This window comes from Prorops nasuta, unplaced genomic scaffold (assembly GCF_024137725.1).
Source record: "Prorops nasuta isolate Cenicafe-Biocafe unplaced genomic scaffold, Cenicafe_Pnas_1.2 PNAS00001, whole genome shotgun sequence".
NCBI classification, from domain to species: Eukaryota; Metazoa; Arthropoda; class Insecta; order Hymenoptera; family Bethylidae; genus Prorops; species Prorops nasuta.
Genome location: NW_027116798.1, coordinates 11,883,223 through 11,907,668, shown reverse-complemented (window position 1 = coordinate 11,907,668; position 24,446 = coordinate 11,883,223). Strand labels below are relative to the sequence as shown.

At 32.9% G+C, this 24,446-nt stretch overlaps 1 protein-coding gene and 1 pseudogene across 2 annotated transcripts in view; one reads left to right on the top strand and one right to left on the bottom strand.

Moving 5' to 3' along the window:
- LOC136779621 (leucine-rich repeat-containing protein let-4) overlaps window positions 1-24,446 on the top strand; it is a 1,178,420-nt gene that overhangs the window by 1,022,534 nt on the left and 131,440 nt on the right. The gene's annotated exons all lie outside the window — the stretch shown is intronic.
- LOC136774462 (general transcription and DNA repair factor IIH helicase/translocase subunit XPB-like) overlaps window positions 1-24,446 on the bottom strand; it is a 46,896-nt pseudogene that overhangs the window by 14,517 nt on the left and 7,933 nt on the right.

Genomic DNA, 24,446 nt, shown 5'->3' with positions numbered 1-24,446 from the left:
GAATATGTTCAGGCAATTTATTCCAAACCTCTTGAATACTACGCGGAAAGTACTTTAAAAGTAAAATTTTCGGTATGTATTCAAACTGCTCAGCGGTTAATACCTCCAAACTTGACCCATCTAACACTAATAACGGCATGATGAGAACTGATCAAACAATTCATTTCATTCCTATAAATAGGTTGTATGACCACAGAGTTTTCAGTCATGGACTTCGTAAAGCAGCCGCTCGGTATTCGTGTTTCTAATATAGATTACCGAACAACCGATAAATGCATGAGACGTCACGGACCTCTACTCCCATCAACCATACGCTGTATAGTTTGTGGCCCTTCAAATTGTGGAAAAACAAATGTATTGCTGAGCCTTATAGAAAGCCCTCAGGGTGTGAGATTTGAAAACCTATACGTTTATTCAAAATCGTTGCAGCAACCAAAATATCGATACTTGGAGCGACTATTATCGGACAATGAAGAAATTAGTTATTTCCAATTTTCTAATAATAGTGAGGTTATAAAAGTAGCTGAAGCACTACCAAATTCAATTTTCATATTTGATGATGTTGCAACCGATAAGCAAGACAATATAAGAGACTACTTCTCCATGGGTAGACATTCTAAGATTGATTGCTTTTATCTTTGTCAGACTTATGCAAGGATACCAAAACATCTAATACGTGATAATGCAAATTTTTTAATTATTTTTAAACAAGATGGAACTAACCTAAAACATATATATAACGAACATGTAAATACAGATATGGCGTTTGAAAAATTTTATGAATTGTGTTCAAATTGTTGGAAGCGTGATTATGGATTTTTAGTAATTGATAAAGACAGTGCAATGCAAAATGGACGATATCGAAAGGGTTTCAATAAATATGCTGTGATTAAAGAGTGATGTTAATGGTCAAAAATGTTAGTTTAACCTTGAACGTTGAACAAGTCTATATATTGAATAGAGAATAGCTTTACAAAATGAAGGAGAAAAAGCTTCTAAAGAAGATTGCTGAGGCAAGTGAAGTAATTCGTCAAAAATATCGCGCACTCAAATCAGACAGAGTAATGATGGAAGACAGTTTAAATGAAACTTTTAAACCAATAGTTGAACCATTAAAGAAGCTCACCGAAAATAATCAAGCAATTTTCGTTGCACCGAAACATGAGATGAAAATGGAACCTATAAAGAGATCTCTCTCACACGAGGAATCTTTCATAATTCCGATGAAACGAAGAAAGTCTTATCTCACATCGACTCCACAGCGGAAAGATTTCATACGCAGCTCCAGAATTAACGTTCAAGGTCATTCATCGGATGATGAGCAGGAATATCCACAGTCGCACGAAACACAGTACCTTTCTCTGGAAGATGATGAAGAGGAGGAGGAGGAGAAGGTGAAGAAGAATAATGAATATGGCACGCAAGATTTAGCGAGACAAATAGAATTACCTGTGCATACATCCATCGAGGATGTAAAAGATGCTAATCGAAGTACGATAAAGTCTGGTTCAATTGCATCCAAATATATAGAATTGTTGACGAATAATGCTAAGGATAAAATTGATAGTAATTTTGGAGTTAAGTTAGATAAAGTGACGAATAAAATGTGGCTTGCGAAATGTGCTTTTAATGTTGATGATTACAGTAATTTTATTATTATCGATTAGGAGTATTATCCTGGCACGAAAGGTCTATTTGAATTGATCTTCATGAAAGAACCTGAAGACTATACTAAAGATGATTTAGACACATATAAAAGTATTCTTTCTCAAACTAATGTGCACAGAGCAGATAACATTAGTACAGGAAAGCTTCGTGGGAATAAGGGACATAAATGGAAGAAAATAATTAGTGAATTATTTCCACCGAAGACAAAACTTGTACAAGGCAAGGGATATATGCGTGTTAATAATAATCCCGTGAGCTATGTACATTGGAACGATCCAAACGAACTGGTCGAGCGATTAAAACTATTAATTGCATCATCTGCTGCTGGTCATACGAATCACCATAATGAGATACAGTCAATAATTGAGGAGCTCCATGAAGAAGGTATCATCTTATAAAAGAGATTGCAGTTTCAAGATTTTCTCAGTTCAACGTACTACTTCACTATGACGATAAATAAATTTGGAGCTGATTTCAATACTGTTAAAGTGAGAAATTATTTTCACAAAATTGATGATGATACGTTAAAGTTTGATAAATATAAGAATGCATTTAATGCCAAGAAGAAAATAATTTCAAACTTGGGATCTGATGTTACTGATGAGACAAGTGCGGTGAATATCAGTGTTCTGATGGGTAATTTGACACCACTGCGTGATAGATTTACAAAAGAAATGAATGAATATAGTGTGAAGCTGAATGAATATGCATTAAAATGTGAAATTCTTGAGGAAAAAATGACAAATCTGTTGAAAAACGTATCGACGAAATTGATGAAAGAATCGAAAAATTGAATGATAAAATCGATCATAATAGTTACAAATTGGCAGGATCTAAATAAGAGAAGAAAGCGTTATTCTATATAAAAGAGATTGCAGTTTCAAGATTTTCTCAGTTCCACGTACTACTTCACTATGACAATAAATAAATTTGGAGCTGGTTTCAATACCGGTAAAGTGAGAAATTATTTCCACAAAATTGATAATGATACGTTAAAGTTTGATAAACAAAAGAATGCATTTAATGCCAAGAAGAAAATAATTTCAAACTTAGAATGTGATGTTACGGATGAGACATGTGCGGTGAATATGGCTGCTCTGTTACGTAATTCGATGACTGTACGTGATAGCTTAATAAGAGAATTGTTTGAATACAGTGAGAAGCTAACTCACTATTACCTAAAATGTAACATTCTTGAGGAAAAATTTACAACTCTAATGAAAAAAATCGATGAAATTGATGAAATTGGTATAAGAATCGATAAATTGGTTGATAAAGTCGATCATAATGATTATAAATTGGATCGAAAAGACAAGGAATTACGAAATGATATGATTGTTGGATTGAAAATTGTTGTAGAATATTTCTCTAATCAGCTGGCAAAAAAAGATTTTGCAAATGAGAAGAATAGAGAAGACGATATAAATTATGCCTTGAAGAAACTTATACTACCGCCAGTGCTTGATGACCTGCTGTAAACATAACACGTAGTGGAATAATTATGAGTAGTGAGGAGAAGAAGCAATTGGTAGAAGAGTTGCATGTGCCTGCCAGACGGAACTTTTTACGTAGACGGGTAATAATACGAGGCTTCGATGACCTCTGGCAAGCAGACCTGGTAGACATGAGAAACTATGCAGACGCAGGCTACCACTACATTCTCACAGTTATTGATGCATTGTCGAAATATGGCTGGGCAATAGCCCTGAAAACCAAGTCAGGCAAGGAAGTGACAGCTGCATTGCTGAAAATCCTGAAGAGTGGGAGATGTCCGAAAAATCTACAGACCGACGATGGCAAGGAATTTTATAATAGTGATTTCCAATCGCTTATGAAAAAGCATGGAATAAATCATTACTCAACATACAGTGTATTGAAAGCAACCATAGTCGAGCGTTGGAATCGAACGTTGAAGACAGAAATGTGGAAAGGATTTACGTTGAATGGAAATTACAAGTGGAGAGCTATGCTATAACAACTGGTTGACAAATACAATTCAAGAAAACATCGTACTATAGGAATGCGTCCAGCCGATGTGAAACCTGAACATGCTAATAAGCTCTTAGCAACAGTATTCAGTAATATAAAGATCGTTGGTCGTGCCAAGTTCAAAGTCGGTGATTTTGTACGAATCAGTAAATATAAGAATGTATTTGCAAAAGGCTACACACCAAATTGGACAACTGAAATATTTGAAATTATAAAAGTGCAGAAAACAAATCCTGTTACATATTTACTAAGGGATTCTAGTGGTACAGATATATATGGTGGATTCTACGAACATGAACTTTTAAAAACTGCTAATCCTAATGTATATCTAGTTGAGAAGGTATTACGTAAGAAGGGGGACAAAATCTTTGTAAAGTGGTTAGGATTCAATAATACACATAATTCATGGATAAATAAAAACAATATTTTGTAACATACAATTTATTAATAAAGAAGCAATTATTTAATCTTCATTTAAATCTACTTCACTTAATTCTATTTCATTTATCCTATAATGACCACATGGTAGAGTTGATACAGTACCTTGTACAATATAGCGCTTATCATCATGTGGACTGAGAGAAATTTTTTGCTGTACAATTGAATAAACATTATGCAATTTTGAACGAATTAAATTTGGATTATGGATATGAACAGTAAAATTTTGTAAGCAGTCTCTATAATCTTCAAACGTTATTTTTCTAGCGATAACGCAACTCTTAACGCCCTTAGCTTTTTTAAAAATTTTATCTTGTATTTTAAATGTATACATTTTCGATCTCAGCCCAATAAATTTAGTCATAATTCTCCCGTTATTCTCATCTTTCATCAAACCAGGCACTTTTTTATTTACTAGAGGTAAATTATACTGGTTATTAGGCGAATAATCACTAGTATCGAATCTTGAAAGATTTTCTCTCATGATCGTGTAAATGTCATCGCATTCGATACTGTATATCAAACTATCTGTATCGGTATACAATGCTCTACATTTACTACCAAACGTTGGAAGCATATATTCATAATGGAATTCGTATAAACATGTTTTTGAAATATCTAGAATACTCATACCTACATATATAGGTTTATCAAATTTCGCCGTTAATTTTTTTAATTCTATCGCAACCAAATTTTCGTTGAATATGGCGCTACTGTGAAAATTTGGTTGGGATATCAATGCTTCTGCTCCATATCTTCCTTCCCACTTACTAACTAGCCTCACATCAACTCTATTTCTTACATTTTCCATCGTCTTACCGAACACTGCATTGTTCATTAGTTTGAAAAGATTTTTCTCAAACTCATTTTTAGATGCAGCTCGCAAACGTGTGTTTAAGTCTATATATTTGTTTAGCCATGCAGATTGCTGGAATCTTAATCCGCGATGGATACGTTTCAGTACCATTCCATGACGAATACATTGTTGTAAAGCCCGATAATGTATAACATAACGCTCCTTATTTTCGACAGTTGCAAGTAGCTTTTTCTGTCGTGCTCCGGGCGGAGCCTCACGTACCGGACAAAATGGCAAGTCAGAGTGATTATCATGAAGTACGCTTGGATACTCCAAGTCTACCTCTAAAATAAAACCCTCAGATGAATCTATAGGTATGCTAGAGATATCAAAGTTGTTAGTATCTTCAATCCAGCGAAATCCATGAGTAGGTAGAGATTGACACATTGCCCATCCGTATAGATTATTTACATCATAGTACATTAAATATTTGCTTGGTTTTGTTGAGTCATAATCATTCATATACCGATTGTTTGCTTTTTCATAGCGGTAAGAGCACTGACTCAAACCACCACGTATTCCGCGTTCTACGAAAAGCAACATTTCAACATCAGTGAAAAGTTCCAATTTTATTCTAGTATATTTAAGCATTGCATCCCAAGTGAAGCCTGGGAGTGTAAAATAATGTGCAGGATCCAAATTATAATTTTCCATGCAGCTATCGCGAAAATTTTCAAAAACGTCTGTCAGTAATAATACGTCAGTTTTTAAATAGAGATCACTGTACTCCCCAAGTGTTTGTATTTGAAAATTGATCCATACCTCCTTAGCATGATTATATGCCTCTTCACTAATATCACTGTCAGTTAATTTGTTATAGAATAACTTGCGAGGCGGTAAAGCATTTTCTTCCAGACGATTCAGATTATCTACGTAATCATAAGGAAAAATACCTTTTCTTGTTAGTAGATTAAATTGTTCCGTATTTAAATTCGAAAATTCTGACTCTAAGTTTTTCAATTGAGATCTCTCCAAGTATGAGCTCAATTTGTATAAACTTGATGCAAGAAATTTAAATGAATCAATAAATCTGAGCTGAATATTATATTTCCGTATGTATTTTGTAAATGAAATATACTTTTCCTTATGTACAGGTAGCAGGTATACTGAACCCTCATACATGTTAGCGATCGCATTGAAGATGAAATGTGCATCGTAATTAGATAAATTATGAAAAATTACTGGAATAACGTGCGAATCTTTATAGTTTAAATTACAATTGTTGTGAGAGGGTCCTCTATATTTACCTGTTAAATGATCATGATCGCGAACACGTATTTGATTTGGAAGAAATGGCTTTTTACATATATGACAGTCGGGATCATTGTTATGACGAAAATTTTCGCTAATACTTAGCGTTCTCATAGGCACTATAGTCTTTAGTTTTTCGCTCGCTATGCTAGCAATTTTATCGAGTTCTCGCACAAACGATTCTATACACTCGAGTCCACGATATGATTTATAGGTTGAGAGCGATGAATCACGAACGCTTTTAAAATAATATCCTACACTAAAGGGTAAATGTTTTTGATAAATACTACTATTACCGCTCGTTTCATTCACTTTCTCTAATAAACATTCAATGTCTGCATATACGACGAATGGGGTCCTCTCATTGTTCTTGTCATTTTTAAAGGACACCCAACGGTCCTCTTCAGGTAGCAGTATACGGACGTTTATATTGAGCTGACTGCAATCACGTTCATGAGATTGAAGTTTATCCTCATTGAAGAAATAGTGTAAACATCTAAGAGAAAAATCATATTAGTATATAAACATTAAATAAAATTATATTAAAATATAAACAGTATAACATACCGATTACAAATAAGATGAGATTGTTTTTTTCGAGTCAGTTGTTTCTTTAGCAAGCGAGAAAGATTCGTGATACATAAAAAATGTGCTGCACCTTGATGTTCGAGAAGAAGAAGATTCGCATGTCTCGATTTCTCACATTTTGTGAGTTGAAGAGGTGCAATAATTTTATTCTCCTGCCCTTCCTGCTCATCCACCATGGTAAAAACATTAATCGACACATCATTATCTTCTTCAAATTTAGGTATCTGCCTTAATGTGGTTGGAAATGTTATACTTCTGACGTTGAAAACAGATTTAAAATGGGGGTATGAAGATTGTCGTTGTGGGTTTTTAGTTGAAATAGTCGAATAGAGTGCAGCCGTTACAGCCCATGCAAAACATGTATTATCATCACTCTGTATGTTTATCACTGCATGTTTGTTCTTAATATATTTTGGAAGGTCGATTCCACAGCCTGCATGTAGTGGATTATAGTGATTAATATTCACAATTAAATTTAATATTTTTTCCAAAACCCACCCACTATCACGCTCTTGAAATTCACCTAATTTTGTTAAAATTTTATCTATGACGTTTGTTTTATACCAATCACTAAAAGTATCAGTCTTGAATAAAATCACATTTTTTGTGGAAATATGTTTGATATCACTAATTTCCTTGCTAATAAATTGTCCGTTGAATACCATATTTATCTTAACAGCGCTTACTTTACTGAATACTTTGTTCATGTAGGATTGCAGCATTTCTGATGCTGCCAATAGAAATTCATGTGGTTCGATATAATTAGTGTTTACTATCATACCACTACACATTCGACTTTTAAATGATGAATCAAGATCTTTCCAAATAAGCTTTTCCGCATTAATGCCCGCTCCAATTGAATTTTTATTTTTCGCCGCATGGAGAAGTAACTTTCGAATACATTTTATTTCTGCAAGATTTTTCTGTATAGCATCTGGAGTTGCATTCCGGTTGGATTCTCTCAAATCTCGAATATAATCACGACACTTGCAAACCCACTCGCGATAATCATGCTGAGTTCTTAAATCGGGATTCTTAAGAGCGTGATTTGAAGAATAACTTTTTTCTCTTGCTGCTCTGATTAATCGGCACTGTATCTGAGCAATTTCCGTAAATATTTTCTGCCTTGCCCCTATACGTGCATTGCGGCTAGCAACTCTCAATTTTTTAATGTAATCGCGACAATCACGTACCCACTCACGATATTCATCCTGGCTATTTAAAACTCTATTTAGAAGCGACATCGTAGTTCTTTCCGTATAAATGATCAGCGTGAAACTAATGAAAAATCTTAGATGGAGAACCCTTCAAATAATCAGTCTCCGAGACACTTCAGTAACATAAATACTTTACGGATCAGGTTTCGCGTTGAAGTAAAAAGAATGCATCCAAGTTTAAAATATACATATATTCTAGATTTTTGATTCATACATATATTTCATATAATATACATTTCTCAGTGCGCATATACCTTCATGATTCATGCAAATAGGAAGTTGTGAATTATATAAACCATCTTCTAAATTATAATTTCCCCACACATATTCATCTACATTACTAATTTCTAAATCACAAATACTCTTTAACCAATTTAACTTTTCCACCCCTTTTACAAAAACCGTATCCTCATATACATATTTTTTTATAATATCTTTATATTTATAATATGGTGAAAAACCATCCATCCAATTTAAGCCATGATGATTGAAAAAGATTGAACTGAAAAAGAAATTCCTTATTCATTGAAAATAATAATTCGTTGTTTTTTATAAAATATACTTACTCTGTTTTCTTTCTCTCCTCTTCACTTAACCAAGTATGTGGAAAGGGGGGTGAAAATAAAATATGATGCACTTTTAGATCTTGTAAAACTGCAAATTCTTTAACTATAAATGTCTTATCCATTAAATGGAATCCTTGAAAATCGACGAACGTTGGGATCATCATGTTAGCGTTTTTAATACTAAATTTATTACACTTTGCCGTTATTTTAAATATATTCTTTTTTTGTTTCTCTAAAGTTTTCCCCTTCTCTTCAAACCAAGTATTTCAATTCTCCCACTATCCTTAACTATTCTCTCTTTGGACCAATGGTGTTTCTAAAAGTGTCTGGTTAGTCACCTCCCACCACAGACCAAATTTTTCACATCCCTTACAGCATTTAAAAGATCTTGAGGAGTGTGTAGGGTAGTCTTCAGTTCAGTTCTAGCTTTAGAATATTGAATACTACTTTATTTTTTCGCTCAAGTTAGAAAATGTTCAGTTTAAACAGTATCACCCATATAATAGGTATTGATGGATTTATGGTGAACAAGAAAATAGTATATAAAGAAGTAGCCATAAAAGATGTAAAAACTGATTACACATATTACGCCTCGTTTAAAGTGAATAATACATTTCATGATTTAAGTATTAAAGATCAAAAAAGTGCTAACTATGTGTATAGAAATGTACATGGCATAGAATATGGAAATATGGGTTTTGAAAAGTATATACAAAGTGAAATATATGACTTCATAAGAATTGTGCAACGAGACTATATGTATCCAGTAGTTGCATACAAAGGGGGCACTATAGAACGTGATATTCTAAATTTAATGGGCATTGAATGCATTAATTTAGAATATTACAAGTGCCCCAAGTATGACAATTTAAGGCAACATTTTACAACTTTCAACCTCCCATGCGAACTGCATAAATTAAAATTCAGTGGCAGATCAGGAAAGCCAATCCACTGTGTCTACCAGGAGGTGGATGTTTTCGCAAAGTGGGTGCGAAAACAAATAGAAGGTAAATAATAAAAATTAAGTTCGCAATTTACTTGATATTAATAAATTTTTTGTATGTTTCAGAGTCTGTTATTAGCTGAATGGGCTAAATATTAGTTTAATTTGTATTAGTTTTTATATAAGTTTCATGTTCGTTTTTAATTATATGATAAATTTTATTTAAAAGACTCTTTCTTTTCCTCTACTCCTATTTCCCTTAATTTAATCTGTAAAAAACAAAAAAAAAACAAAAAAAAAGAAAAAAGGAAATAAATTTGACATGATTTCACCTATTATTCTTGTAATTATATGAATTACTGGAGAATTCTGTCTATACGCTAAATTAATAATCACTTGATACTGCATATTTTTTCACTTTATATTTATCGACAGCTTGTATAAGAAAAAAGGAATCTGTACCCAAGGTTCAAGAAAGGTATAATGTGAAATTAAAAGAAGGACCCAAGGAGGAAAATAGTAGGAGGGAATAGAATGGGTATGTGGAGGGAAAAAGACCCTTCAATGGTGTAGAGGTAGGTTGAGAGGGAAGAAAAATGGTTAAATGTGAAATCAAGTTAAATGGCGGGTCCATAGTAGGAAAATAGTGGGAGGGTCTAGGATAAGTATGTGGAGGGAGAAAAGACCCTCCGAGGGCAGGACTAAGAAAACAAAAATGGCAGTCCGTAAGATGCTTAGGACCCCTAGCGGTGTAGCTGCCCCAGTAATTTTCGTGATCGCCACCTAGTGGAGAAAAAAGAAACTTTTTCCTCCACCAACTAAAATACAAAAAAAAGTTCTCTGGGTAACTGTCAGGATAACTAACCATCCGGGCCCTAGGGTGATGGGAGAGGGGTAACCCTTAGGGAACTAGTGGACCCGTAGGATAACTAACCATCCGGACCCTAGTGACATGGGAGAGGGGGTAAGCCTTAGAGAACTAGTGGACCCGTAGGATAATTAACCATCCGGGCCCTAGGCTGATGGGAGAGGGGTGAGAGACTCTAAGAGAGAAAGAGAGGGTGAGAGGGATCTCTCTCTCTCACTCCCCATAGCCAAAGCATTTCCTCCGCACACCCGCACCCTCCTCATCACCCAATAAACCCTAGCTCTTAAGAAGACACTTCCCCCCGCACACCCGCACCCCCCTCACCTCCATGTCACAGGAACCCAAGACACTTCCCCCCCGCACACCCGCACTCCCCTCACCACCGTGTCACAGGAACCCCCTAGCTACCACTACTAACCGTCCAAAGCATTTATTACCATAGAGGAAGCAGCATGCTTTGTAAAAATGTATTGAATATTTGTTCAAGATAATGACGTGATATGCAATAAATGCTACACAAAAATAAGGGTTTCAAAAAGTAAGCAACAAACTGTAGTCAATAATGAGGCTTTGCAAATAAGTTCATCAGAGTCTACAATTTCTCAACCAATAGCAACTGAGAGCTTAGCTCTAACGCAAACCTCACAAAAAAGTCAACCTTCGGACACTGATCGCCTTTAAAATATTATGCTCTTTTCAACTTCCGATTTTTTTGAAAATGATAAGGAATTTCAAGCTCCCAGAACCAGTCAAATATCTTGCAGTTCTGATAGTCAAACCATAATGTCATTGGCTACTATAGTTTCAACTACAGGTGAAAGCGAATCGTCTTATATTCCTTTTGAACCTGAGAACATTACTGAAAGAGAATTTGTCGTCACACCTTTTAATAGAGTTTGCTTCTCTAAAGCATGTTCTTTATCTGCAGATCCGAAATGAACCTCACAGAAATTCCTCTTAATTCAAGAATTCAAGTTTTTGCCAAATAGAGGCTGTTTATTCCATATAGAAGTCGATGCTGTAAGATATATTGATTAAAAAAAAAAGATTCTTCAAAGATGAAATTGATAAAATGGTAGTTTATTCCAACGAAACCAAAATGAGAATAGAAGAGCTAAAAATATTTTTCGATACATTGTCAAATAGAATAGAAGAAAGCCTTCATGACAAAATCAAAGATTTCTCAATATCCCAAGAGCGCGTCAGAGCATTAACTGGACATTCTTGGGAAGAAATATTAAAGGTATAAGATTTGTTGATATCTATGAGAGAATCTGGAAGTCGAAATGTTTTGCAAGCTTTAGTAATATTTTTAATTAAATTGAGGTCAGGTAATTCAGATGCCCTAATTGCCTCAATAATTGATGTAAAAGAAGCAGTAGTCCGTGAGTTCGTTGCGTCTGTTCTGAAGTGTTTTTGAGAAGACGTTTTGATTAAGAGTATTGGTTATAAAGCTCATACGAGAGTTTTTTTTGCAACAAACCTCAGAAGCAGCAAATATGTTATACGGATCTAGTGATAAGATGAAAGTGATTTGTGATTGAACATATTTAAGGCATGAAAAAAGTGCCAATAATGCTTATCAACGTAAATCTTACTATGGTCAGAAAAAAGTTCCTCTCTGTAAACCTTTTACAGTTTGTACCACCAATAGTTTCGTTATAGAACTTGAAAGTCCGTTAGAAGGAACTTTAAATGATTCTGAAATACTCATAAATATTTTAAAAGACCCTCATGGACTGATTTCAATTTTAAAACTCGGAGACATTTTTATCTTGGATAGTGGATTCAGAGATGTGGTACCATTATTAGCGAGTAAAGGCTATGATGTTCGGGTGCCTATATTGAAAGGTAATAAAAAACAGCTCACAACCGAAGAATCCACACACACACAATGATTCTCGTTTTGCTACAAAGATTCGCTGGGTCGTTGAAGCAATCCACGGTATGATTGCTCAAAAATACAAACTGTTACATCACCAGTTCAGTAACAAACTCTTACCTGTAGCAGGAACTTATTGTAAAATAGCGTGTTTGCTGCATAATATGTTTGGGAAACGTTTGAATTCAGATAAGATAAACCTAGTTACGATAATTGAGCGAATGAAGCTTCGAAACAATACTCCTAATCATTTAGCGGAGAAGATATCAGAAAAGAATTTGGATAGAAAATCGAAACCATTTGATCCGATATCATCATCAGATTTACTCAATTTTCCGGAGTTAACTTTAAAAGATTTGGAAGTTTTATTCACCGGGTCTTATCAATTAAAACAAGCCATATCATACCTCGAAGAAATGTTGGAAGAAGATAATACTCTCAATCTACAATACTTAACAGAAAATTCCGGCTGTTACGATTCGAAGTAAAGTCTCGACATATCAGCCGCAAGCAATATAAATCTTATATTGAATATGCTCCTGATGAAATAGGTCTTGATGCCATTACAGGCTACTGTTGCAGCTGTGCTAACGGTTTGCGAACAATCGGCTGCTGCTCTCATGTGGCAGCACTAATCTACCACTTATCGTACGGTAGATACTTATCAACAATCATACGTCCAGCTTCAATTCTCAAGAATCTATTCGAAAAGGATAACGTATGCCCGGTCATTAATGAAGATAGTGACGAAGATTAAAGGTATCGAGTATTTTAGCATAAAAAATGTATCGAGTATAACTGCATCTTAGTACAATAAAATTTGTTCAAACAAAAGTTTATATCTTTTTATTTTTATTTTCACCATTTGCCTCGAGAATTGGGGTGGCGATAAATCTTCCTATACACTAATGTGAACTGAATTGTTATCCAAGAGTAAAAAGAAATAAGCTAAACGGTATTGAATATTAATATGGTTTGAGGTTGCTAATACCTTGAAAATTCAACATTCAAACTGAGAATTTAAGAAAAATAAAAGGTCACAACTGAAATAAGTAACTCGTAAAAAAAATAAAATCTTGTATGACATTAATCGTAGCATTTTAGATATAATTCCTGGGTGTACAGAATGCGAATTGTGTACGTACCGTTAATAATTATATATACAGGGTGTAATGAAACGACCGCCTTTTCTCGTAACTGGAGGTTCGGGGTGTCAAACTGAGTGCACGTGTAAAATTTCGTTCGAATCGTTCAAGAGGTTTAAAAGTTATTTATATTTAAAAATCACCTTTTTTCGGTTCTTTTAGAACGACTTTGATTGCACAATGGAAAGTGAAGAAAGTGAGAAAATAATTTATGAACACCCCCATAGAATGTAAAAGTTATTGATCGCGCGCGATAATACTTTTGCTATTTATTCCATTAATCTGGCTATCAGATTAATTTTAAAAATAGCAAAATCCTTTTCATTACATTTCCAATTCAATTCAGTACAATTATTATTGACTGAATTTATGGAAAGAGCGAGAAGACGCAATGAAAAGGAAAGTATCAGAAACTAAGATGTCCCGCGAACGCACTGATAATTTAATACGAAACGCATGAGGGCATTCTCTTTCTACTAACGAAGCTAAAGAGAATGATTCAAAATCAATACATTGATGATAGAGAAAACTAAACTTACCCATTTAATGTTCTCCAAGTTCTTTTACATCAAAGTTTTTAAGAAAGCTTTAAACTAGCTCCTCGATGTTTTCCAGAAAGCACACTATCACTGATTTTGCATTTAAAAACTCGCGAATTTAAGCCAATTAGGTATTAACCTACGTTTCTTCAAAAAACCCCGGTTAATTTGACACTTTGGAACTGTTTGAAGTATGCTGAAGAGAAAGAGAGAGAGAGACACAGAGAGGAAATAGTACATTATGAAACAAGTGCGAGAAGCATGTGTTTTTTGAAAGAGTGTGAAGTTTGTCACATGAGCGTAGCGAGTGCGACAATCACACGAGTTCAAAAAACACCTCGCATGTGTTACAATTATTACTTTTTGAAACATTATGTGAGAAGTTTAATAGAGGCCCGAATTTACATATGGAACTTAAGCTTAGCACGATCTTAGGTAAAATTAATTGTCTTACTTTAACTTTCAATGCAGTACTATGTGCGGTCTTCATCTTAAGTAAATTTCTAAGCTGAAATTCGAAGCAAAAAGTGGTCAAAGGTGAAATAAGGAGGGCGCAGGCCCCAACAGGGGTCGAGGGGGCAAAGCCCCTCGAGGGGGTGTGGGGGCGGAGCCCCCACATAGAAAAGGAAAAACTCTAATTAATTTAGATAAAACATCACATTCACGATTTTCAATTTTTCGATAACCGAATCGTTGCAGGACGTACGATTAGTATGAATACAGATGCTTATGCCCTGTAGACTGTACTGGAAACTGTCATTTTTCATGGAAAGTGGCTTGCTTCATTTCTCCTCACAAAAAATTGACAATCGTGATGTTTAATCAATAAAGTATAGCTTTACTTTTATAATTTTGGGAGTCTCCAATCGATGCAGAACACAGTTGCTGCATAATAAAATTAATAAATAACTATTAAAGGTTTCTAAATAAAAAATGTTAAAACGATTTTTAGATGGAATGTTAAAAAAAATAATCGTTATTATACAGATTTGTATAGATTAATAGAACATCTATAGATAAAATTAATACAATTATGTTTCATTAAAATATTTCTTTCTTTTAATAAAAATGTTTAATTTTCAGAATTTTCAAAAATCTTATCAATTTTGCACAATTATTTGTACAGTGTGAGGAACAATAGTTTCTCACTCGAAAATGCTTTTCGCACGCGTTTACAAAGAGTGCGCAAAGCAGCTGCTTCTCGCACGCTTGCCTTGCATGAAACATCCAACTTCTCACATAGTGTTTCAAAAAATAATAAGTAATTCGTTTCGACTACTCTTAATCGGCCTACTTCAAGCAGTTCAAAAGTGTCAAATTAACCAGTGTTTTGAAGAAACGTAGGTTAATACCTAATTTGTTTAAATTCACGAGTGCTTAAATGCAAAAACAGTGATAGTGTGCTTTCTGGAAATGATCGAAGAGCCAGTTTAAAGCTTTTTCGAAAACTTCGATGTAAAAGAACTTGGAGAACATTAAATGGGTAAGTTTAGTTTTCTCTATCATCAATGTATTGATTTTAAATCATTCTCTTTAGCTTCGTTAGTAGAAAGAGAATGCCCTCATGCGTTTCCTATTAAATTATAAGTGCGTTCGCGCGACATTTTAGTTTCTGATACTTTCCTTTTCATTGCGTCTTCTCGCTCTTTCCATAAATTCAGTCAATGATAACTGTACTGAATTGAATTGGAAATGTAATGAAAAGGATTTCGCTCTTTTTAAAATTGATCTGATAGCCAGATTAATGGAATAAATAGCAAAAGTATTATCGCGCGCGATCGATAATATTTACATTCTATTGGGGTGTTCATCAATTGTTTTTTCACATTCTCCACTTTCCATTGTGCAGTCAAAGTCGTTCGAAAAAGACTGAAAAAGGGTGATTTTTAAAATGTAAATAAGTTTTAAACCCCTTGAACGATTCGAGCAAAATTTTACACGTGCACTCAGTTTGTCACCCCGAACCTCCAGTTACGAGAAAAGGCGGTCGTTCGTTACACCCTGTATATATATATAAATATATATCAAGAGACACGGTAGTGTCTCGACGGCAAGTACATAAAAGTAGGTATAGACGTGTCTATACCGCCGTCGAGGCACTACTGTATCTTATACAGCAAGTTTGGCTGTCTCAATTTTTAAATAGATTTTTCTCCGTAAATGAAACGCTGTCATGATTTCAGTAAAGCTTTTCTTGAAATGGTTTGGAACAAGCTTTTATTTGAGCCCATAAACATCAAAATTGGTTAACGCAATCCAGAGATCTCATAATCTGTTAGCTATATATATAACGAATTTAATTTATTTCCGTCATCTTCTTCTTCTCCAGCCAGAATGTATGTCTCGGGCTGAAGTTAATCGCTAAAGAAAATGACGTAATTTTTACAAACGCGACGTCTAAATAATCGATATAATCGATAACTAATATGGCGACTACTGTTAGCTGTCAATTGAATGTCAATTGAATTGTAAGGTTTACCGGTAAACCTTAATATTTTTATAAAAATGAATTGGCTGTAATGATAGTGTAATAGTGTAATATAATCAAAACTACGGATAATTTAAGGGAGAAAAATGAAGGAGCCAGCAAGATTATCAGATAAGTCACATTGTATTCAAAAATATGTATAAAATTTAATGTTCGGTGGTACTTTGTGGGATTTTTTTTATTGCAGGTTATATAAAATATTCCTTATATGCATATTCCTTGTATGCAGCTCTGATTTGAAGTCCTACCAATGCCAAATGCTCTAACAATTCTTGGAAATATCCTGTTATTGAAGAATGTAGATTGAGGAAAATTGTAATTGAAACAGAGAAGGATGAGGTTGTTACGTTCACTCATAATCAAGACACATGGTATTGTCTCAACAGCAATTAACATAAACGTTTTTAAGTAAAGTAAGTGCATTGTAAAAAAAGTTTGTTTTATTAAAACAAAGTTATATATAAGGCACCATTTCATAGTTTGCAGTATGATGCCAAACCAGTGCCAAATAATTTATCAAATCTTGGAAATACCCTGTTATTGGAGGATGCAGATTAAGGAAGATTTTAAATAAAACAAATAATGTAACAATTCTTGGAAATACCCTGTTATTGGAGAATGCAGATAAAGGAAGATTGTAAATGAAACAAATATCATATATGCGTACAAATATTTCAGACTAAATTATAGTAATGCTTGTTTGGAAAATATGAAGCATTCCGATGAACCTTCATTTACGTAGAGTACCAGTTGACTAGTGTTTGGATTTAAGCTAATTATACCATAATAGATGTTTACAAAAGACGCAAAGACACCCAAATATTACAGATCTTTAGTCTCAAGGAAGTTAAGTCACCAAGCACTAAAGAAAATGGAGATGGAGCAACATCAAATACTGGTAAGTAACTGAGATGCTTCATGTTTCTTCAAAAATTTATTTTCTTTGAAGATTGAGATTATTAAATGATGAATTTGATTGTAGGTTTACTCGTAGTGTCATCATTTATTATTTTACAGTCACTGTGCAAGTGTATTATAGCAAATAGTAATACTTGTGCTTTGACTTAAATACATTTGGTACAATTGAATTAAATATCCAAGGAGGAAGGTTCGCATACATACTGGCTATTGGAGTTGAATCAACAATTGTGCTTTTCACTCCTGCATTCTGGTACTTGAAACAGGCAAAGATGAAAGCATTGAAAGATTGGCAAAGTAAGAATAAGCCAATATTCAGAAAAACGTCATCCATTGCACAGCCATAATTTAAGGATGAGACTCATTGGATGAAATTCTGTAAAATTGAGTTAATAACTGTTGATTGTTTTCCTCTGTTACCTATACTAGTATTCTGCGCCAAAGGTAGTATACTGGTCATTGGTATGGATGAAAAAATGAACGTTTATTCTCAATTGAAGCAAAGTCCTAAAATTAATGGTTTCCACTCCATTTTGTAGCACCAGAAATCCGACCAGTTTCAAAAGTGCGTAGAAATTTGCGAAATGAACATCTGAGGACTTTGGCACAGGAAATGTTATAAGGACGACTTGCCAATGTATCTACCATGTCACCTTTGTCAAGTGTTAGCAGCATAAAGGTGACAATGATTGGTGCTAAAAAGAAACGGCGTATGCAAAACGACAATGCCAACTTCGATTATATGCTTCATTGTATCTTATTTGAAGCTTTACGAATTGCTTCTCCAGTCTTGCCCCTGTATCACCTGAAGCAGCTGAGGGAGTTACTGAAGTTTGGCAAAGTTAGATGTTGGTAACAAGTCAAATGTTCATAAATAGATAATGTAAATTAATTAAAATATATACATTTTATTTCATTATTTTTATATGTTGAAAGTATGTTTATTGATTATGAAAAATTTAATCATACTTTTATTATGGTGAAACTGAAAACATTAGAAAACTAGCCTGAGCATTAATTATAAAGTTCTTTTATGCAAAATACATTACAAATATCAATAAAATCAATGTGTTGACTGCGATATTTTTTCAATATAAATATATATATTTTTATTAGTTAAGCGCTGCCGTTTCAAAAAATGAGAAGGGTGGAAATTTTCTTTAAAATCTGTAGAAATTAAAAGAATAATTTAATTTTTTAAATATTATACTCTTACAAAACGTTATGAAATCCCACAAAAAACAGACTTCGCCTGTAAAAAAAGGCGGCAAGTACATAAATCATCTAGCATAAATAATATAGTAAAATTATCTAATTAAAAAAAGTAGTGAAATCCAAATATTAGGCAAGTATATTTTTTCACCTTAGCAAAAGTTAAATTTTCGAAAAAAAAGGAATAAAAAAGTTACTTGCCGGGCCCGTAATATCCATGCACAGTGAGAAATAGAATCGTATGTGGATCGGCTAACTTCACTCTGTATTTTAACATGACATTAGCTATACTACGCTATAGCTGAATCTCACACACGATTCAATTTCCCACTGTGCATGGACATTACGGGCCCGGCAAGTAACTTTTTTGTTCCTTTTTTTTCGAAAATTTAACTTTTGCTAAGGTGAAAAAATATACTTGCCTAATATTTGGATTTCACTACTTTCTTTAATCAGATAATACTATATATAAAATAAGTAAATCAAGGTAAAGTAATTACACAAAAAACAAGCTTTGCTTGTAAAAAAAGGACGGCAAGTACATAAGTCGTATCTAGTGTGATTAATATATCGTAATATAAAATATTTTAATTAAAAAAAATAGTGAAATCTAAATGTTTGGCAAGCATAAATTTTTTCCATGGCGAAAATTGAAATTTGGAAAAAAGTAAATAGTAATACACAAATTACTTGCCAGGCCCGTTGTATGCAATCGTATTAAATAGCCAATTTTTTAATTTGCGAGAAACAAAGCTTATATTGCAAAATAGCGACTTACACATGAATATTACGGGCCCGGCAAGTATTTTTTGTATTACTATTTACTTTTTTCCAAATTTCAATTTTCGCCATGGAAAAAATTTATGCTTGCCAAACATTTAGATTTCACTATTTTTTTTAATTAAAATATTTTATATTACGATATATTAATCACACTAGATACGACTTATGTACTTGCCGTCCTTTTTTTACAAGCAAAGCTTGTTTTTTGTGGGATCTTATAACGTTTTGCAAGAATATAGGAATTAAAATTAAAAAATTGTTTTAACTAATTAAATCTAATAAAACATTTTCCAATGTTCTCATCGTTCCATAATGTAAAGCTTCAATTCGAGGTATTAATTTATTAATCTATTAAATAAAATACAAAATATTACAATGATGAGCTCTTATCATAATTACACTTTTAGAGGCATTTAACATAGGATTCAATGATTGTTTGAGTTATATTTTCAACATCTTATACCCAATATCACATTAAAGCCTTTCGCTTTCAAAAATTTGTGTCTAAATTTACCTTTAAATACACTTTTTTTTAGGTGTTACTCTCACTATCATCTTTGCATTATGGCTCTTTCCCTGGTAAACTAGTAACATTTATATATTCTTTTCATTAATATAAACTGTAAAATATATACCAAGTAATGCAATGGAAGTCTATGTTTTTTAGGTATACTGCTTTCAGTTTCCTGAAGTTACACACCGTATGTTTTATTACATGCGAAATATTGAAATTATGAATTCCTTTCATATTTACACATTTATATGATTTTATTATAATTTTCATCAACTATATTATTTCTAATTCCAAAGTTGTATGCCCAAAATCACCTCCAAGCACTTCACTCTCAAGGATTTTCTTATAAATTAGCTCATATTTATCCATCATTTTCTTAGCTGTTACCGTCAACATCAACTTTGAATTATGGCACTTTCTCCAGCACACTAGTACCATTTATATTTTCCTTTCATTAATATAAACTAGGAAATCCACCAATTTATACAATGGAAGCCTCTCTTTTGTGGATATACTGCTTTCAGTTTCACAAAGTTATTCACTTTAAATTCTATTGCATGGAAAATATTAAAATGATGACTTCTTTTCATTGTTTCTTTTCTAGATGACGTTATGATTATAATTATGATGTAATTGACTTATATATTTCAAAGAGTTTATGCCCAAAATCACCTGCAAGCCTTTCGCTATTAAAAATTGGCTTCCAAATTTTTTAATTTCTCCACCTTTTCCTTAGGTTTAACTCTCAACATTAACTTTGCATTATGGCTCTTTGAATGGTAAACTGGAATCATTTCTGACTTCTTCTATTAAATATTACAGCTCAACCCTGCACAATGACACAATAAACACGTTATTGTAAATCAATCTGAAATAAAATCTCACTAAGTACCAGAAAATATATTACATATTATATTATAAAAATCAATGCTATTCTTATAAAAAATTAAATTTGAATAATTTTTTGGAAATAATAATAATTTTTTTCTATTCTGATTAGGAAAGCATAGGTAAATATTTGGTTTTAATACTTGTTTATATTATAATTGAATATTAAATAACGATTAGAAAATATTTGTCTGCTTTTCTTTAATCGTAGTAATAAGAAAGATTTATTGTCTCCTGGACAATTGTTTGTATATATGATATAACCTATCGGAGAGTGTGTTCCACATCAGTTTAAAGAAGAGAAAAAGTTAAACATGAATTTTGTTAATGACTTTCATTCCTAAAATTTTAGGATATGTTTATCAAATATCTTAACAATTTTTTGTAATTAATATGCTCCTGATAATCACCGATGCAGGTAAATGTTGAAAGTATACTTTTCCTTGGCACAGTTTTGAAAATATGTAAATATTAAACTTACTTCATCTGGTCAGCTCTATCATCAGCAATGAAATTGGCAATGGAAATGTTCTGTCTCAATTTAATCTGAAAAAGCAATTTCACATATACCAAACAATATGTAACATATTATATTGTAAAATTCATTTTTATCTAATCGTAGTAAACAGAAACTTTACTATCTCCTGGAAAATTGCTCATATATATGATATAACCTATCGGACAATTGAAATTCATATGAGTTTAAAGAAAAGAAAAATTTAAACATGAATTTTGTTATTGATTTCCATACCTGAATGTTTAGCATATGTTTAAAACTCATCCTTCTCCATTTCATTTACAATCTTGCTTAAACTGCATTCTCCAATAACAGGATATTTCCAAGAAATGTTACATTATTTGTTTCATTTACAATCTTCGTTAATCTGCATTCTCCAATAACAGAGTATTTCCAAGAATTGTTACATTATTTGACACTGGTTTGGCATCAAATTGCAAACTATGACATGGTGCCTTATATATAACTTTATTTTAATGAAACAAACTTTTTTTATAATGCACTTGCTTTACTGAAAAACGTTTATGTTAATTGCTGTTGAGACAGTACTATGTGTCTTGATTATGAGTGAACGTAACAACCTCATCCTTCTCTGTTTCATTTACAATCTTCCTCAATCTACATTCTTCAATAACAGGATATTTCCAAGAATTGTTAGAGCATTTGGCATTGGTAGGACTTCAAATCAGAGCTGCATACAAGGAATATGCATATAAGGAATATTTTATATAACCTGCAATAAAAAAAATCCCACAAAGTACCACCGAACATTAAATTTTATACATATTTTTGAATACAATGTGACTTATCTGATAATCTTGCTGGCTCCTTCATTTTTCTCCTTTAAATTATCCGTAGTTTTGATTATATTACACTATTACACTATCATTACAGCCAATTCATTTTTATAAAAATATTAAGGTTATACCGGTAAACCTTACAATTCAATTGACATTCAATTGACAGCTAACAGTAGTCGCCATATTAGTTATCGATTATATCGATTATTTAGTCGTCGCGTTTTTAAAAATTACGTCATTTTCTTTAGCGATTAACTTCAGCCCGAGACATACATACATTTTGACTGGAGAAGATTATGAAGAAGAATCTTATTTTCGATATAAATATATAGCTAACTAAGTATGATATCTCTGGATTGCGTGAACCGATTTTGATGTTCATGGTCTCAAATAAAAACTTATTCCAAACCATTTCAAGAAAAGCTTTACTGAAATCATGGCTGTGTATCATTTACGGAGAAAAATCGATTTAAAAATTGAGACGGCCAATCTTGCTGTATAAGATACAGTAGTGCCTCGACGGCGGTATAGACGCGTCTATACCTACTTTTATGTACATGCCGTCGAGACACTACCGTGTCTCTTAATTACACTTCGTCATAGAACTCTGATACTTTTGAATTGGACGTGGGGTGAGAAAATCATTGTATGCAGCTCTTGTGCGATTAGAAATGCCAAAAAAATATTAAATACCTTTTTTTAGAATATCATTTTTGATTGAAATAAGTTTTATGGTGACTCCATTAATGATTTGGTGAAAAGTATTCTGAATAATTATGATTATTGAAAATAAGTGCTACGAAAATTCCTACGAAATGAGATTACGGCATTTTTAATAGTGGCGCAGATAACGCAAAAATCTGAAAAAATATACAAAAGTAGTAATCGGGGAACCCTAAAAATTACAAAAAAAACATGTATGTACCTCGAAAAAAAAGTAGGAAAAACGTTTTTTTTCTTTTATATTGTTCCTCTACTTAGATTTATGATGCGATGACTTTGGAAAAATTACTAAACATAAACCATATCATTATACAGATCCATAATTTTTTTCAAATTTTTTAGTTGTACCAGTCGGCAGAAAAAAAAATAAAACTACAATTTTTAGTTTTTGGGCTTCTAGGGGTGAGCGGAGGGCTAATCTAAAAACTCAACTTACATAGCTTATTTTTGTTGCCCGAAAAATCATCTTACATAGAAAAAAAAATTATTTGAGATTCTGGGCATTTCACCTATCATAACCATGGGTACCCTTTATTTGGATTCTATACATAGTGCAATAGCTTTTTGCTCATCTTTCCTTTATTCAGATACTCACTATAAAATTCGAATTTCATAGGGCACCTAACTTCTGCACACTGTACCCTTGCAATAAAACCTCTTTTTTGTAATTCCAACCAATAGGCTTCTTAAATTTTAGGTCTGATTAAAAAGTTAAGATCCACATTATTATCATGTTCTTTTAATAATGTAGCCATTAAACCTAATTAAGAATGGGATTGAACAATTGTTAGTACTCAATGGAACATTTTTACAGTAATCGTATGCACTTCATCGAAGACCATAATACCCCATTGTTGTTTCTGCAACCATTTCATTGTTTGTTCAGCCTCCCAAAAACATTTTTGTGTATGTGTGATCATGGAATGTTGTAACTAAAATACTAAAGTTCATTGGCTAATATTTTGCTTCGCTAGTAAACCAACATATTATTGAGTCATCAGCAGTTGGCCATAGTTCAAATTGCTGTTTCCTCTGTTCAACCAATACTCCAGAGTTGCATATAACCAAAGGTCTTTATCATACTGTATAACAAGTTATGAATCCTACTGAACTTTTTCCATCACTACATGGTAACACTATTACATCAGATCTTGCTAAACTATTGTCAAACATCTTTCTCAAATTATTCTCCTGATAAGGCCTTAAAACTGTTGATGGTTTTAAATCAATATTGATTTCATGATTAACACTATCATTTTGAAAATCATGCTCTGCTAGTATAGGATGCTACAATTCTATACATCTCTTTTTTGGATTACGTCAATTTTCTCTTGATTTATTTCAAATCTAATAGCCTTGATTTCCGCATCCTCTTCTTCGTCCTCATCTTCTTTTTCTATTTTGTTATAAAACGTAGTAATATCTTCTGAAACTATAACTGGTTCCTCTGCTCATTCAGTAGTACCTCTGGTGCTTCCATTTTTCCAGGAAAACTGTTGGAGCATATGTGGCACCAAACTTTAAACCATGAAATAATGCCTTATACATAACTTTGTTTTAATTAAACAAATTTTATTTACAATGTGCTTACTTGAAAGTGTTTATGTTTATTATGAGTGGATATAAAACCATCCCACCTTCTCTGTTTCATCT